At 45.2% G+C, this 18,027-nt stretch overlaps 1 protein-coding gene across 6 annotated transcripts in view; it reads left to right on the forward strand.

Annotated features, from left to right (window-relative positions):
• Window positions 1–18,027, forward strand: part of LOC124554953 (ligand of Numb protein X 2-like) — a 535,718-nt gene that overhangs the window by 217,422 nt on the left and 300,269 nt on the right. The window lies entirely within an intron of this gene.

Below are 18,027 nucleotides of genomic sequence, written 5' to 3' on the forward strand. Positions count from 1 at the left end.
GACACCTGCAATGGACGAGGCAATTCTTCGTGCAGTTGACGATAACCCTAATGTCAGCGTCAGAGAAGTTGCTGCTGTACAAGGTAACGTTGAACACGTCACTGTATGGAGAGTGCTACGGGAGAACCAGTTGTTTCCGTACCATGTACAGCGTGTGCAGGCACTATCAGCAGCTGATTGGCCTCCACGGGTACACTTCTGCGAATGGTTCATCCAACAATCCAATAATAGATTTCGTGCCGTGTGTTGCGGAGCATCTGTTTTATGACAGAGTTGATGACAATTCTTATGCGCTGTTTCAAGTCTTGCAGGTCCTTTGCTGGTGTAGCGTATACCCGGTCTTTCACATAACCCCACAAGAAAAAATCGAGGGGGGTTATGTCGGACGAACGCGGCGGCCAAGGAATTGGACCTCCACAGTCAATCCATCGTTGCGGGAATGTGTCATTTAAAAATTTTCAGACACCAGGGCTCCAATGGGGTGGTGCACCGTCCTGTTGAAACATCACATTTGGCTGCAGGTCTGTTATCTGTGGCACGGCAAATTGTTCCAACATGTCCAGGTAGATGGCTCCATCCACAGTCGGCTCCTGAAAGAAAAACGGCCCAACAATGCGATTTATCATCAAACCACACCACACATTAACTTTCGGAATGTGTTCCCTAGGTGCATGTGGATTTTCGGACAGCCTCTGACACGTGAAAGGTTGCCTCGTCAGTAAACGTCGCGCGTGATAAAAGTGTATCGTCCGCGGCAATGCGATCTAACATGACACATGCAAATTCTTCTCGCTTTGGTCGATCATCAGACTTGATTTCTTGCACAACCTGCGCTTTATATGCGTACTAACGTAATCGCTGATGAAGCACTTTGTGCACTGTTGAACGTTTCGTACGAATTTCTCGTGCTGCCTGTCGCACTGACTTCTGTGGACTTTGTTCGAATGACCGCCGCCCTTGTTCCACATGATGTTCGCTTATCCCAGGCTTACCACCACCGTGCCCTTTCGCAATACTCCCAGCTCCCAGTACTCAAAAACTGATCACACCACTTGTTTAGAGTTTTGAACGACGGGGGCGCTTTGTTGTGAACTCGACGAAAGTTTCTTTGCACTTGGGTCGCCGATTTTGTCTCTGCATTCCACCAGACCACTTGTGCACGCTCCTTCATATCCTCCATTTTGCTAAAACAATTGATTGCAGCTCCACTACGGCCACTTGGCGTATAAAATTTTTCATACCACAAACTTGTTGAGTTGCTCTGTCTGCCCCTTCAGGATTCACAGGTCCACCATCTGAAATGAGAAAGATATAGGATATTAAAATGTTGGAGTCTCATTGTGGACACCCTGTACTACTTTGCCCTTCAGCTGGCTATTCCTGCTAATATGGGTCTTTCCGTGCTAAATATCGGAGCACCAGTAAATCCCCGTGCAATGATAAATTCCTTTACAAATGAGTTAATAACCGGGTATTTGTGTTATGTAAAGTTTATAAAATGTTTGAAATTGTGTGTTCAGTGTGTTGGAAGCCGCTAAGTACTCTCATTATGTAATACGAGAAGAACGTAGTCCGCGTAATTTGCGCGCCTTTAGTTACACGGCCTCGAGACGTACAGGGCTATTACAAATGATTGAAGCGATTTCATAAATTCACTGTAGCTCCATTCATTGACATATGGTCACGACACACTACAGATACGTAGAAAAACTCATAAAGTTTTGTTCGGCTGAAGCCGCACTTCAGGTTTCTGCCGCCAGAGCGCTCGAGAGCGCAGTGAGACAAAACGGCGACAGGAGCCGAGAAAGCGTATGTCGTGCTTGCAATACACTCACATCAGTCAGTCATAACAGTGCAACGACACTTCAGGACGAAGTTCAACAAAGATCCACCAACTGCTAACTCCATTCGTTGATGGTATGCGCAGTTTAAAGCTTCTGGATGCCTCTGTAAGGGGAAATCAACGGGTCGGCCTGCAGTGAGCGAAGAAACAGTTGAACGCGTGCGGGCAAGTTTCACGCGTAGCCCGCGGAAGTCGACGAATAAAGCAAGCAGGGAGCTAAACGTACCACAGCCAACGGTTTGGAAAATCTTACGGAAAAGGCTAAAGCAGAAGCCGTACCGTTTACAATTGCTCCGAGCCCTGACACCCGATGACAAAGTCAAACGCTTTGAATTTTCGGCGCTGTTGCAACAGCTCATGGAAGAGGATGCGTTCAGTGCGAAACTTGTTTTCAGTGATGAAGCAACATTTTTTCTTAATGTTGAAGTGAACAGACACAATGTGCGAATCTGGGCGGTAGAGAATCCTCACGCATTCGTGCAGCAAATTCGCAATTCACCAAAAGTTAACGTGTTTTGTGCAATCTCACGGTTTAAAGTTTACGGCCCCTTTTTTTTCTGCGAAAAAAATGTTACAGGACACGTGTATCTGAACATGCTGGAAAATTGGCTTATGCCACAACTGGAGACCGACAGCGCCGACTTCATCTTTCAACAGGATGGTGCTCCACCGCACTTCCATCATGATGTTCGGCATTTCTTAAACAGGAGATTGGAAAACCGATGGGTCGGTCGTGGTGGAGATCATGATCAGCAATTCATGTCATGGCCTCCACGCTCTCCCGACTTAACCCCATGCGATTTCTTTCTGTGGGGCTATGTGAAAGATTCAGTGTTTAAACCTCCTCTACCAAGAAACGTGCCAGAACTGCGAGCTCGCATCAACGATGCTTTCGAACTCATTGATGGGCACATGTTGCGCCGAGTGTGGGAGGAACTTGATTATCGGCTTGATGCCTGCCGAATCACTAAAGCGGCACATATCGAACATTTGTGAATGCCTAAAAAAACTTTTTGAGTTTTTGTATGTGTGTGCAAAGCAATGTGCAAATATCTCAAATAATTAAGTTATTGTAGAGCTGTGAAATCCCTTCAATCATTTGTAATAACCCTGTATACACTGTTCCTAAATGTAGTATGTCCGTTAATGTGTTAAACCTTTATCATAGGACTATACCTCTTAACTGGCATTTAAGGCAGCGCTATAAATTTTTGAATTCGGTCAATAATTATGCGAAATACAATCAAATTTTAATTGCTCCTGCACGCCGTCAGATATTAAGCCTGCAACTGAAACAGTGTAGCGTGAGCTAGATTAGCCGTTTATCTCCAGTGGCGGACTATCTTCATGTTGCCTCCTTACTTTTCTTCTGGTAGGAGCTATTCTGCTTCTTCCACAGGAACTAGACACACACTTTTATACCATATTATTATGTTTTGTTTTCTCAGTGAAATGACGTCCTCATTGTTTCTTAAGATATGAGGGAACAAGTATGTTGACGAACGTACGCCGGCCGGTGTGGCCGAGCGGTTCTAGGCGCTTCAGTCTGGAACCGCGCGACCGCTACGGTCGCTGGTTCGAATCCTGCCTCGGCATGGATGTGTGTGATGTCCTTAGGTTGGTTAGGTTTAAGTAGTTCTAAGTTCTAGGGGACTGATGACCACAGATGTTAAGTCCCGTAGTGCTCAGAGTCATTTGAACGAACGTACGCTCTCTCACGCTTTCTAAAGAAAACCGTGATGCTCTTCCTTCGATGTCCAATACCTACTATGTTATTCCTACTTGAAAATGGTGGAAAGACTGACAGTAAGGATTTGATATATCTTCCTGCCACTGTGGCACGTCATACCGTACTAGAGACGACGCGTTTTCGAGAGATGTTTATTGCGGTGTATTATTGGAACTGCATATTTTCGCTATACGCGAGTATAAATACTTAAACCACCAAATAAGGCCTGCTAGCCCCGGAAACACTGAAATTAAGGTGTCGGCTTTTCGATTTGCTTCTGCCAATCACAGCACTGACACATGCTCTCGTCAGTCAATCAAAGCATAGAATCAGAGAACAGGATAGGTCATCTAGTCAGCCAATCGCAACACCACTTTTCGTCACATGAACAGACAAACGCTGCGAAAATATTACGCATACAGGTGGAATCAAAGAAGAGTGGTTAATGTGTTAAATTACTTTAGAAACAGTACAGTAACACGCAAAGCTATGCTTTCACAAATTGTGTTGAAATAGAAACGTAATAACACAGCTTAAATTCCTGCAAGTGAAATGAGCAACAATTACATTTATATTCTCGCTTTTTATTTCCGAATATTCCGAGAGTGCGGTTAGGTATGAACCAAGACCACAGCTGAAATTGCAGAGAGTTCGTAACATATCGAAAGAAACTGTCAACTACATGCGACAATAAAAACTATTAATTTATTTTTTACGAGTGAAACTGCTACATTTTATCCTAACCTAGGCCTCGAACTAAGCTACACATCAGTCTGTCACCACAACAAGACATCGTACTTTCCCCGTTCGTTGGCTTTGCCATTTCACAACCAATCACATTCCAATCTGACCGCAACCTCATAGTTCGTGACATACTGGGAATGTGAACGCATAGGTTTGCTTTTATTATACTGTCTGCACATTAATTTGAGCCTATAACCATTCTTATTTGACTCTTGCTGTACGCATAATGTTTTGATAACGGTTACGTGGTCACCTTTAAGATTACAGCAATCCGATGATCGACACTGTGTGAAAAATAACAGTCAGTGAAACTTTCTGACAGATTAAAACTGTGTGCCGGAGCGAGACTCGAACTCGGGATCTTTGCCTTTTGCGGGCAAGTGCTCTACCAACTGAGCTACCCAAGCACGACACACGACCCGTCCTCACAGCTTCAATTCTGCCAGTACCTCGTCTCCTACATTGTGGTAGAGCACTTGCCCGCTGAAGGCAAAGGTCCCGAGTTCGAGTCTCGGTCCGGCACACAGTTTTAATCTGTCAGGAATTTTCGGAGTACATATTATTGTTTGGAATGGTGTCCTTTACGACATTAGATTCTAAATATTCTGTGTGGGTCGACATCAGTGCCGTAGTGCTCATTATGGAAACACAGTCAGTGATCGCAGAGCCGGCCTCTGTGTCCGAGCGGTTCTAGGCGCTTCAGTCCGGAACCACGCTGCTGCTATGGTAGCAGGTTCGATCTTGCCTCGGGCATGGCTGTGTATGTTAGTTAGGTTTAAGTAGTTCTGAGTTCTAGGGGACTGATGACCTCAGATGTTAAGTCCCATAGTGCTCAGAGCCATTTGAACCATTTTGAATGATCGCAAATATTTGTGTTGTTCAATGGCCGGTTTCGATCGTTATGATCATTATCAGACTGATCTAAAAAGGAATGTGTATGTTTACGAGTAAGAGCATTAACAACATTATACGTAGTAGCATTGATACACATTATCTGAGAACCATCTCACAAACAACGTACCTTTCTCCTGGAAATTATTAAACAGGCAAATAAAATTCGTGACCACGATTGGCTTCGTCAGATAGTATATTGTAATATTAAACAAACAGCTGTGTCGACTTGGCCGCAAGGTGTCGCTGACCGTAAGCCCTGTAAGCAGAGCTGTGCGTATTCCTCTTTCAGCCTACCCGTGGTGGCCCTCGGTAGCCCAGAGGTAAGCTGCCACACGTCGTCAGCAGAACGAGCACGCTGCGTTACTCCCAAGCTAGACAAGCTACCTCCCCTGGATCTTCACGGAGATAACTTGTCCTCCGATGTGTGATGGAATTCGCAGCATTTATTGATTTGCCTTCCATGCATGCTGATTTAATGCGTCCTCATTTGTTGTTTGGCTTCATGATTTTTTCCTCAGCACAGTTCTTCATTGCTAACTAGCCAGCTGGCAGGTGTAGCCATCTGGTGGTGACGCTGCGCGGCAGTTTGCGGTCCAGCGTCTGGATTTGGTTGTTGTCTGACCAGCCAGCACGTTCGTAAAAGGTGCGGGCGGTCGTCTCGAAGAGGTCGCGTAGTAGTGGTACTTCCGCGATGTCGTGAAGGTGTGTGCTCGGGAAGTCGTAAGGCAGGTGTAAGGCCATCCGAAGTATGCGATTCTCTACGTATGCCCAACCCATGCACGCTAACGGAATCTTGCTTGCCTGACCGCCTTCCCGCTGTGGTACGCTACGTACCAAACTACTCTGTCAGCGGAGCACGCGATGCAACGGCTTGAACAGCTTGGCAGCTCAGGAGTTAGTCCGCCGCCGTCCGGTTGGGTGTACGCAATCGCTGTCCCTGCCGTCCGCTCCGCTAACAACGGACCGAGCCTCGGAGGAAGAAAACGCAAGTACGACGAAACACTCAAGGACTACGGACACCGAGAGGCAAACAACTCACCACGCGGCCCTACTGGCGCCAGGACTAACGGAGAACAACTACAGCTCTGCCTAAGCAGGGCTGCACAACACCTGGGTGGAGCAACTCCCACCGGCACACAACGCACCAACTGAAGACATCAATGTGGACCACGAAATGGAAGCAGCTCTGCCACACCAAGTATCTTCAGCGTCAGAAAGTGAGGAAAAACGGAACGGGAAAACGAATCGCAAAATCCACAGGAGGACGAGTTTGAGACGCTGCCACCACCGGCAAAAAAACAGCGGAGGAGAATCCATGAAAACGAAAAGCTGAGGTGGAAACGGCCAATCGTTTCACCCCTATTGTCCCTTCCCCGCCTACAGTAGGAGAAGCACCAGCAGAAACGAGCAACGCCCCTGCAACCAACGCAGGACCTGCAAAAGTGACACCATCACGCCCCAAGTGACCGCCAATAACCCTAAATTTTATGGAAAATTATGTGCAGTGGAATGCAACTCTCAAACGACAGCCGCAGGGTTCACTCAGAGCAATTTATCAGGGAGACAGGATAAAATACCATTTGGAATCCCATGAAGATCATCAGCGATCAGTGAGCTTCTTTAAACAAAACCAACTTCTGCTTCACACCCACTAGCCTCTCTGAGGCAAAGAAACTGAAATTAGTCAAACATTTACCTTCGTCGCTTCTAGTGGTGGAAGTGATCCGGGCACTACATGAAAAAGGCTTCCCGGCGGCAAGAGTACATCAGTAAAAGACAAGGAAGGAACCAAACAGCGACTTACTACCAATCCAAATCTTCATCGTGAACCTTTCGAAATCGAAGGAAAACAAGATGATCTGTATCATACAATATGTACTATATACAAGGGTGCGATTTGAATCACACCGTAACAGAGATGGATCAAACAAATGTTAGAAGTACCAGAGATTTGAGCGCACAGCTAATTGCTGCTCGTTACCAGTATGTTGTGTCCGCCGTGCAGGTTCCATCCTTCGAAAGAAAGCACGGTACCGTGCACAGCTAAGGCAAAATGCACAAATCGTGAAAGGACCATCCGGCTTCTTGGAAAGGCTGTGAAAAATATCAACAATTACTTCGAAAGACGAAGCCTAGGGAAGCGAAGACGGTAAAGCAAGTACAGACGACGCAACCGAAGCTGGTGTTTGCACAGCAAAAGGCACCACACCAGCAGATGCCGGCGGCCAATAAGAACCTTCTCTGATGCATTCCATAACCGTCCGGGAACGCAGGAATCAGCACCCGCTGTCGCAAGCCACCTGACATCGCAAAGTATTATCAAGCCATTTTCGCAAGCTTTGACGGGCGTCGCAATGCTCTTCACAATGCCCCAGCAGAAAATCACATCCTTCCACAGCTTGGTGGAAGGAATAACCAAAGCGTTCCTGCCGCCTTAAATGGCTCCACGAACGCCAACGAGACGTCTCGTCTTCCTTAACTGGAGTGCTAACGGCGTTCGCACTAAAAAAGCGGAACTAAAGGACTTTGTAACACGACACCGCATCGACGTTGCGATGGTGACGGGAACGAAGCTTACGGACTCAGTCGTCTTCAGTCTCCGTGATATGCAGCAGGACGGATGGGATGAACCGGAGCAGAGGTGGCACAGCGATTTTCGTACTAAATATGATACGACACCGTATGGAGACATTACCACCGCTGCAGGCGTTGGAAGCTACAGCTGTAACGGTCCACACATCATTTAGAAATATTACGTTGGTGGCAGGGTACATCAGCCCAAACCACCGGCTCATTAGAGAAGACTTACAATCTTCGACAGATACCCAAAAATTCTTCTAGCGCAAGTTTTAAAATCCAAACACTCCACTTGGAATTCCAGAAAGAACAATCAGAAGGGTTTCATTCTTTCCGAGCTTCAAGAGAATCTAAACTGCATCGTGCACGGACCACTACATTCTCCCAGGATCAGTCATTTCCACGGACAAACAGATGATGTCCTCGACATTGCGTTGACAAATGTGGTTGATCCAAACGTACAGGTATGCACCATAAATGACGTATCATCGGACTACCTGACAGTAGTAGTAGTAGTAGTAGTAGTAGTAGTAATCAGCCGCGGTAGGTTGTTGATCCCACGCATCAAACAAACGGAAGTAAACTGGGGTCAATTCAAGAGGTACCTAACGAATAACGTTAGGTCTACAATACCTCAACATGCGACAGCTGATATCGACACAGCAGTAGAAACTTGAACAACGAAGATGCAACAGGCACATTGGAGGGCTTAAAATGTCACAATAGTGACCCACAGTTAGCTGTCTTCCCAGGCTACCTGCAAGAACTGAAGGCGCTGGGTAACAGAGTGAGAAAACGTTGGATGAGATATAGACATCCGGCTGACAGACAGAGAATGACCTGTCTCTCGAGAGAACTCTGAAAAGGGGTGGTACAATGGAGGCAACAAACATAGGGCAACACGATGACCCAATTTGTTTTACAAACAACTTGGGTCGAGTGGCAACTTTTAAAACGACTCTGCGATCAAACAATTGATATGCAATGCTATACAACAGTTCGAACTGTTTGCAGACTCGTATGTCTAGCAGATGACGTCTTCGAACGTTGGACAAGACCCCCGAGGACGATTAAGGGACTATGAAGAAGAAATGCAGGCTTTCATCGCACGATTCCGAACGGAACTGCGCAGGGGCCAAACTAGTCTTACCACTCCACGAGAGTAGCGCAAATCATCAGGAGGACAAATAACTGAGCACTGGGAATTGGCCGTGTAAACAATGTTGGATTTGTCCACCTATCACGAAAAGCCCTAGTCCTCCTCCTCGAGGGTCATACACAGCTGCTTGATGACCGCATACTTCCCAGTGGCGTGGAAAACGTGGAAGATCGTTCCAATACAAAAAAAAACGGGAAAAGATTTCACGGTACCCACGAACCACCGGCCCATAACATTACTACCAAAGCTGGAAAAAATTTGGAACCTTTGCTATTGGTTGGAATGCAAACTGTTTCCGGGAAGAATGAACTATGTGTCCAGAGCAGTTTGGCTTTCAGCAGAAGATGTCGGCATAATTACAGCTGGTACGACTCACCAAACACATAAGACATCAATTTCACTTTTCTCGATCCACCGTCAGCGTCTTTTTTGCCCATAGTGCTCAGAGCCATTTGAACCATTTTTATTTGCTCACGGCACTGCCTTTGTCACGTCGGGCCTCAACGCCAAGAGTCAGCGCAGTTCAGCAAAATAACAATCAACCCCACGAAGAGTGCTGCAGTGTTCTTTATTAAGAAGAGGCTACCGGTACTACGTTACCCACTAAGGGTGCTAGAGCAACCTAACCCATGGCCACACTCGAAAGCATCTGGGGATAATTCTGGTTAAGTCCCTGACCTTCACGATTCATACACAGCATCGAAAAAAGGACACCATGAAGATCGCACACACGTTGATAGTATTCTTCGCCATCACCCATCTCAGCGCCAAGACCAAGTTCAAACTTTACATATCTACAGTCCTGCCAAAACCACTCTATGCCTGTGCAGGATGGTGAGTCACATGTAATACCCTTATACGTTCACAACAACCATTAAAGAACCGGTGTCTAAAGTGGACACTGGGGGCTTTCCGACGGACGAGAACCAGGGAGCTACACGAAGCCCCAAAGGAGAAATACTTGCATGAAAAAATAAGACTACGCTACAAAGTTCTTTACCAAAGTGAGTCACTTAAGAGACGAAATATCCCAGCTCTGGCTAATAGGCACCTTTCAACCCCAGCGGTGGCATAAGTACAAAGTGCCATGTGCCTTGGTTCACTGGCACCCACCATAAGTTTGTGCACCAATCATCGGAAAGCTGTGAGCGTCACGGCTCGTGGAATGAGTTAAAGAAAGGTCCCTGATACGTGTTACAAACCGGACACAATAGGAAGGACCAGGCCCCTTTGTTTTTTTCTTTTATCACTCGTTTATTACATCAGAGAAATACACATTTTAAGACAAAATTTAGCTACATGAAATTTTGCTCGCAGTAAAGGTTAACATAAACAGTGACAAAACTTAGTTCTCTTAAGGGTTTCTGCTGGCAACAGATTTTAAGGAGGCAATGTAAGGTTTACATCAATTCAGCTCAAACACGTAGCTAGTGATTGAATCACGACACAGACACCTTAACAATTTCGGCAACAAATAAATAGCGTGAATTTGTACTCACAGTAACCAACTAATCAACAGCCTTGCCATTGAATAAGTAGTAGGCGATTTGGAACGAATTAGCAACACCCATCAACTAGGGGAGTTAATACCAACAGTCTTTAAATGTCTTGCTCCCCATTAAATAAACAAACTTAGAATAATTAAATGAATAACAGATCAAACATACTACGCTCCACCTAAACTCTTCAATGGAAGCTAAGCCAAAATGAAGATTCCATTAACTGACTAGCACTGTAGTCACACTAAAGCTTATCTCTGTGTTCCCAGACAAACATGGGGCAAACTTATACAAGACAAGATTTTGAAGGGAGCGCGTCAGTGAAACCGGTAGTGGAGCTAACTCGTGCCACTGAAAATTAAGGTACTAGACCGGGGCACAAGGTGGTATACAATGAGGTTGCCTTAGTGCTATACTGTGCTCCAAAATATTAATTCAAATGGCCAATTCAAAATTAAGTATACATAAACCAGCATTAATTAACGAGGAGTGACACCAGATCGCTCGAAGGAATGGCAACACTTAATTGAAAAGACGAATGCCGGAGGCGGCAGTAACATCAAACACATTCTCCGAGTTTTAACCAGGAGTCACTTCCCGCTATGCAAGTAAACATTTAACCAAGCACAAGGAAGGAACCCCAAAGACAGAATTCAAATAAAGCCCCCAAAAGATTATGAAGGACAGGGAACCCCAACTATTTAAATTTAAAAGAATTGGCTCTACCCAAAGGCATTGTAAACGCTAAGGCCACACTTAAGAGGCCACCAAAATTGGTTACAAAAGTCTTATACATTTGCTCCTTTTCTTTAAAAGAAACACAAGGCTACTTAACCTCTGCTGGACGTCCGGTATGGCTCGTGTAGGATACACCAGGCAGCAACCCAAGCTAGGCGGTCGCAAGGCACGGCGAGCAAAATCCGGACCGCAGACAGACAGGCAGCCAACACACATCCTCCATCCTGAACCGGCAGACCGCGTACAACCAACTCCACATATACGTGGGTGCTTCCCACCTCGTACCTCGCGGCGTCTCAGCAGGTAGCCCGAGCAAACGTCAACTGCCACTCGCCCCGCGAATGCGGAAAACAACAAGGCAAGCAAAGATAAGAAACATCGAAGGATCGGTAATAGACATCCAAGAGACTGGCGCGCCAATAACGAGCGCCACGGCTCAGTCCCGTTCAGTAACAAATACTCATATTGTAAAGAAAAATGTTACCTGATCAGAGGAACAAAGGACCCGACGAGCGCCCAGTTACCTCAAAAAGTGTGTAGTAAATTGTTAGAGAGACATAAAATGTGTGGTGTCACCGCCAGACACCACACTTGCTAGGTGGTAGCCTTTAAATCGGCCGCGGTCCGTTAGTATACGTCGGACCCGCGTGTCGCCACTATCAGAGATTGCAGACCGAGCGCCGCCATACGGCAGGTCTAGAGAGACTTCCTAGCACTCGCCCCAGTTGTACAGCCGACTTTGCTAGCGATGGTTCACTGACAAATTACGCTCTCATTTGCCGAGACGATAGTTAGCATAGCCTTCAGCTACGTCATTTGCTACGACCTAGCAAGGCGCCATTACCAGTTACTAATGATGCTGTAAAACATGTACCGTCAAGAGCGATGTTCACCAATTATGGATTAAAGTTAAGTATTCCAGCAGCTACGTACGTTTTTTGTTAGTCTCATTTCCTTGACCTGTTCCAGACCTCACGCCAGCCTGCGTGAGCTAAAACGCGTGCCTTTCGGCTTCCTCTCATAGTGGGTTGGCTGTCTTGCCAATCCACAACAAAATGTGTGTAACTATCATCCACTAAGAATAAACTCCTAAAGGGAGTCAATTTTACGGTAGCACAACACCCCCCCCCCCAAAAAAAAAGGCTAACGTTGCAGTGTTATGAGTAGGGCTTGCAAGTTGAAGTTGATGAAAAGACAAGATCCAGTATAACATACAAGGTGAAGAAAAGTGCCGCACTTGGAGGTCCAGATTCAAGACAAAAGTTTATCCAGTAAAATCAGATCGGATGTATTTTGTAAATACTTGTTTCAAAACTAGGAATTGGCAACAGTGTCACTTCGTGCCGCTTATCGGAATGTACAGAGGAATTTGTATCACACCGCACTACCGTACCAGCCATCGTAGCTCACTGAGAAGGCAACTGGGACATCAAACTCACATCCACCATGGTGCTGTGGTTCGAATCCTCGTCAGGTTGCCTTTTTTACGTCCGTTTCCTAGCTGCCGTAGTTTGTAAGGAGGACATCACTATCCAACCGCATGACAGTAACCTCTCACATGACAGTGGGGTCCATTAAACTGCACGCCACGCATGTGTCTACTAACCGCGCAGTGCACTGGTCCTGTCACGTTCATATAGGGAGGCTTCCCTATAGAATACACAAACGATGAATACGTCGATATGCTTTAGGCGCTGGGTGCATCCATTAACCAAGCTGCTGCTGCTGCTACTGCTCGTGCTCGTGCGTATGCTGCATGGTACCCTCGAAGGCACCATCGCGATAAGAACGTTTTTCGTCGCTGTAGCAACATCCTCCGGAAACCGGTAATCTTCGTCTACAAGGAATGGATAGAGGTCGTCCTAAGAATTGACGTATTCTACTGTACAGACAGAGGATGCGATTCTCGAAATCGTTCACCAGTCACCTTGTCGAAGTACCAGTGATATTGCAACGCGGGTTCACCTCAAATATTGGTTGTTTAAGTGCTGCAGGATGAACTGCATCCATATCACTACACGTTAGCTCAACACCAGTGGGCTGAAGACTGCGTGCGACGGGTACAGTTTTGTGAATGGCTTTTGCACCAAGTGGAATATAATGAACATTTTATGAATAATGTGATATGGACTGACGAATCTAGTTTCACTCGTGAAGGTATTTTCAACCCCCACAAGAGCTATTATTCGTCGGAACACAGTCCACGTCACCCGTGAACGTGGCTTTGAGGCATGCAGTGGCATAAACCTGTGGGCTGCGATCGTGGGAGAAGTGCTTTTGCGCCCTTACCTATTGCCGTACAAGTTGATTGCGCCCCTGTATCGTACGTTTCTTTGGAATACTTTATCTGACGCATTAGAAAACGTTCCACTTGGTGTTCGGCAATAGGTATGGTTTCAGCATGATGATGCACCTCCACACTTTGGAATGAATATACGCAAATATTTAAATGAAGCATTTATGGGGAAATGAATTGGATGTGGAGGTCCAATGTTCTGGTGTCCACGTTTCCAGGACCTTAATCCACTAGATTTTTATTTGTGGGGATACTGAAAGGGACAAGTTTATAGTTCTCCTCCCACGGATGTGCGCAACCTAATAGCTCGCGTGCATGCCGTTTCGACAATGGTGGAGGCATGTGCGTTGTGTAGGGTCCAGAAAAGTATGATCCAGCGACTGGCCAAGTGTTTGCAAATGCAACGTGGTCCCGTTCAACATCTTCCATAAAGTGAAAGTTGCTCGTACGTGTACGTACTGGCTCTGCGACGATAAGCCGGGACATCAACCGTACAGAATGGAATTATTGTGCCTAGCATAATGTTACATGTAGTGTAGTGTAGCGTACATATTGTGGCTTTTGTACCTCATAGGATACAGGCTATGTTACTGTATCCACTATTATTTTCTACCGACGTTATTTGTGCTGTGGACGAAACAAATTGGTCGTCTACGACTATAAGTAGTTCACGTTAAGTCCTGATTTTTAAACAAAGGTAACAGCAATAGAAAGAAATACACAAGATACTGAATTGTGGAGGTGTTAATTGGATACAATTTGACGCTTTAATTGAAAATGAAGTTTGGCTCGAAGTGAGCCGAACATGGGCGAGTCTGCCTACCCGTTGGCTCGTCTCACTGAAGTAATAAGACAGCTCGACAGAGCACTGAGTTCATGATGGTACCTGTTCTTGGCCGCGCTAGTACAGCGTTGCCAGCGCCTCGCTCTTTAAATCGCATTTATTTTAAACGTATTGGCGGGACTAGGTTTTGCTACATACATTTTTGTCTTGAATTGGGATGAGGAATCGCACGGTGGTGGTAAGTTCCTGTGGGACCAAACGGCTAAGGTCATCGGTCCCTAGGCTTACACACTACTTAATCTAACTTAAACTAACTTACGCTAAGGAACACACACACACACACACACACACACACACACACACACACACACACACACACACACACACACACACACACACACACATGCCCGAGGGAGGGCTCAAACCTCCGACTGGGGGAGGGAATCGTATGCCGACCGCCAAGAGACGCATTTTTCCTTCACCCTGTGTATTCATTTTCGGTAACTGTAGGCCATAAAATGGTACATTTTGTCCCTTTTTTCCTTTCCGGTGTTTTTTGGTCTCATTAATTTGTAGATATGAACGGTTTTGTCTGCAACTTCACCCTGTTTCGACTAGTGCTGGCCATTGACAATTCGAATCACCGTCAGGTCACCTCTAACACACATTTTCTGTAGTACGCAGAACCATCTCTGACGATCGAGATTCTTTCCACCTAAGAACGTGAAGATTACTATTATACCGGAACACCAAATAAAGTAATGTTTTGAAAGTCTAGTTTCTGTAACCGTAGTATGTTTCAGCAAAGAGTTACCCTAGTTAGGGCTTATACTGATTTTAATTATTTTTTACAGATGTGTATTGGGGGTTTCTTAAATTCATTCTAAGTATCCAAAATAGTTCTTTCTAATTCCCCCAAATGTATTTTAGCAATTTTTCGTATTACCTACATTAATCCAAAAAATATGTCTGGAAGGAGAAGCTGTTCATTCATGTTACGCTTTCTTCCCACCTTGTTGCATACCGCCAGAAAAAAAAAATCAGCCGGCCGCTGTGGTCGAGCTGTTCTAGGCGCTTCAGTTCGGAACCGCTCTGCTGCTACGGTCGCAGGTTCGAATCCTTCCTTGGGGATGGATGTGTATGATGTCCTTGGGTTAGTTAGGTTTAAGTAGTTCTAAGTTCTAGGGGACTGATGACCTCACATGTTAAGTCCCATAATGCTTAGAGCCAATTGAAAATTTTGAATGTTTAATGTAATTTATATTTTCGCCCTATTCTCGAGGCATTATGTCGTTGTAGGATTGTTTCGAGTAATTTTTATAAGTATTTTTGGACAGTGTATAGGTGTTCAGTTTTCGAACTCAAGTTACGAGACTCCCGTTACTATGCAAATGTAGCAATAAAATTACTTTCGGAAACACGTGTGGGACTCAACACAAAATATTGTTTATTTAAGTAACTTTGAATATATTCCGTTGATCGATAGCAAATGAATATTTTATTATGCAGAAGAGATGTAAATATTTCCAAAATATCCTTCAGTTCCACTAAACGAGTTATTTAAGCCAGACCAGATCTTCGTAAAAACATTTCACTAATTTAGCAAACATAAGTAACTGAAAATGGTTTTTGAGCAATAATGAATGTCATTTGAGAGGCTTAAAATCAAAAATCTCAAACGAAAGTGAATTATATGTATAATATCTTATTTTCTACCTCGGAAATCCTCTCCGAAAAGCACAACAAAGAAAACAGTGCGCTTAAATACAAAATATTTTCCTGTTTACTGTTTATGGGTTTTTATCGTGAAGTATTATGGCTGACTGTATTCTTAATGTGTGGTGTACTGTCTAGAGTTTGACTGAATTACGACGAGATAGTGAAGTCTTTCTGCGTTAAACAAGTAATCGTTTTCCACTAATTATATTTCCCACGTAACTAAAGACTTTCCTGCTGGAGATACCCGTGGTAGGTATATTAATATTTTTCTTGCTACACAAGCACGCGAAGGAAGCCGTTGGGAGTTATTTTTCACCATTGTAGAGTATTATCATTGCTCATAAGTTTTCTTGTAAGTATTCACTCATTTCATCATGTAGGAGAGGAGAACCATCTGCCCAGACATTAAATTTCGTCTTTTTATGATGTCCTGGATATGGCTGTTGTGAATGGGAACATGCACTGAAAACCTATATGTTCAAATTAATGTTTTCAGAATAAAGTTGGAATCATACCATTAGTTAATCAGCACATAATTACAGTAATAACCTTAGCAAGTTACCTTCAGCACACATCTTTCGGGCCGTATGGTGAATTGCTTTTCGTCGGTTAGCTTCCTTGATGTGCGGTATTTAAACGTCATGAACGTTGCAGTTTTATGCGCATACTGAAGTCAATTTTCTGGCCTATACAGGCACCGATAGCTTGTTTCAGAGGTTTTCGGTACTGAAAATACATTTATATCAACACTCAAACCTCGCAAGACATGAAATGAAATTACGTACCTCTTCATCGTTATCCTGCAGAGTACAATGTACTTATAAGGCATTAGATCACGGCAGACCAAAATATAAGGTTGGCTTCTCGTCACCTTCTAGTTCAACTACGTCTTCCTTGAAGTTATGCTAGAAGCTGACCAGTTACACGGAAGCGCCAAAGAAACTGGTATAGGCATGTGTATTCAAATACAGAGTTATGTAAACAGGCAGAATACGGCGCTGCGCCGGCCGCGGTGGTCTCGCGGTTCTAGGCGCGCAGTCCGGAACCGTGCGACTGCTACGGTCGCAGGTTCGAATCCTGCCTCGGGCATGGATGTGTGTGATGTCCTTAGGTTAGTTAGGTTTAAGTAGTTCTAAGTTCTAGGGGACTGATGCCCGCAGATGTTAAGTCCATAGTGCACAGAGCCATATGAACCATTTTTTGAACAACACCTCCGAGGTAGCGATGAAATGAGGATTTTCCCGTACGACTATTTCACGAATGTACTGGGAATATCAGGAATCCGGTAAATCATCAAATCTCCGACATCGCTTCGGCCGGAAAAAGATCCTGCAAGAACGAGACCAACGACGACTGAAGACAATCGTTCAACGTGACAGAAGTGCAACCCTTCTGCAAATTACTGCAGATTTCAATGCTGAGCCATCATCAAGTGTCAGCGTGCGACCATTCAACGAAACATCATCGATATGGGCTTTCGGAGCCTAAGACCCACGTGTGTACCCTTCATGACTGCATGACACAAAGCTTTACGCCTCGCCTTGGCCCGTCAACACCGCGACATTGGACTGTTGATGATTGGAAACACGTTGCTTGGTCGGACGAGTCTCATTTCAAATTGTATCGACCGGATGGACGGTATGGAGACAACCTCATGAATCCATGGACTCTGTATGTCAGCAGGGGACTGTTCAAACCGGTGGAGGCTCTGTAACGGTGTGGGACGTGTACAGTTGTAGTGATATGGGACCCCTGATATGTCTAGATACGACTCTGACAGGTGACACGTATGTAAGCATCTTGTCTTATCACGTGTATCCATTCATGTCAATTGTGCATCCTGACAGACTTGGGCAATTCCAGCTGGTCAATGCGACACGCCACATGTCCAGAATTGCTACAGAGTGGCTTCAGGAACACACTTCTGAGTTTACACACTTCCGCTGGCCATCAAACTCCCCAGAAATGAACATTACTGAGCAACGTGCTGTTCAGAAGAGATCTCCACCCTCTCGTACTCTTACGGATTTGTGGACAGCCCTGCA

Source organism: Schistocerca americana, chromosome X (genome assembly GCF_021461395.2).
Source record: "Schistocerca americana isolate TAMUIC-IGC-003095 chromosome X, iqSchAmer2.1, whole genome shotgun sequence".
In the NCBI taxonomy this organism is placed as follows: Eukaryota; Metazoa; Arthropoda; class Insecta; order Orthoptera; family Acrididae; genus Schistocerca; species Schistocerca americana.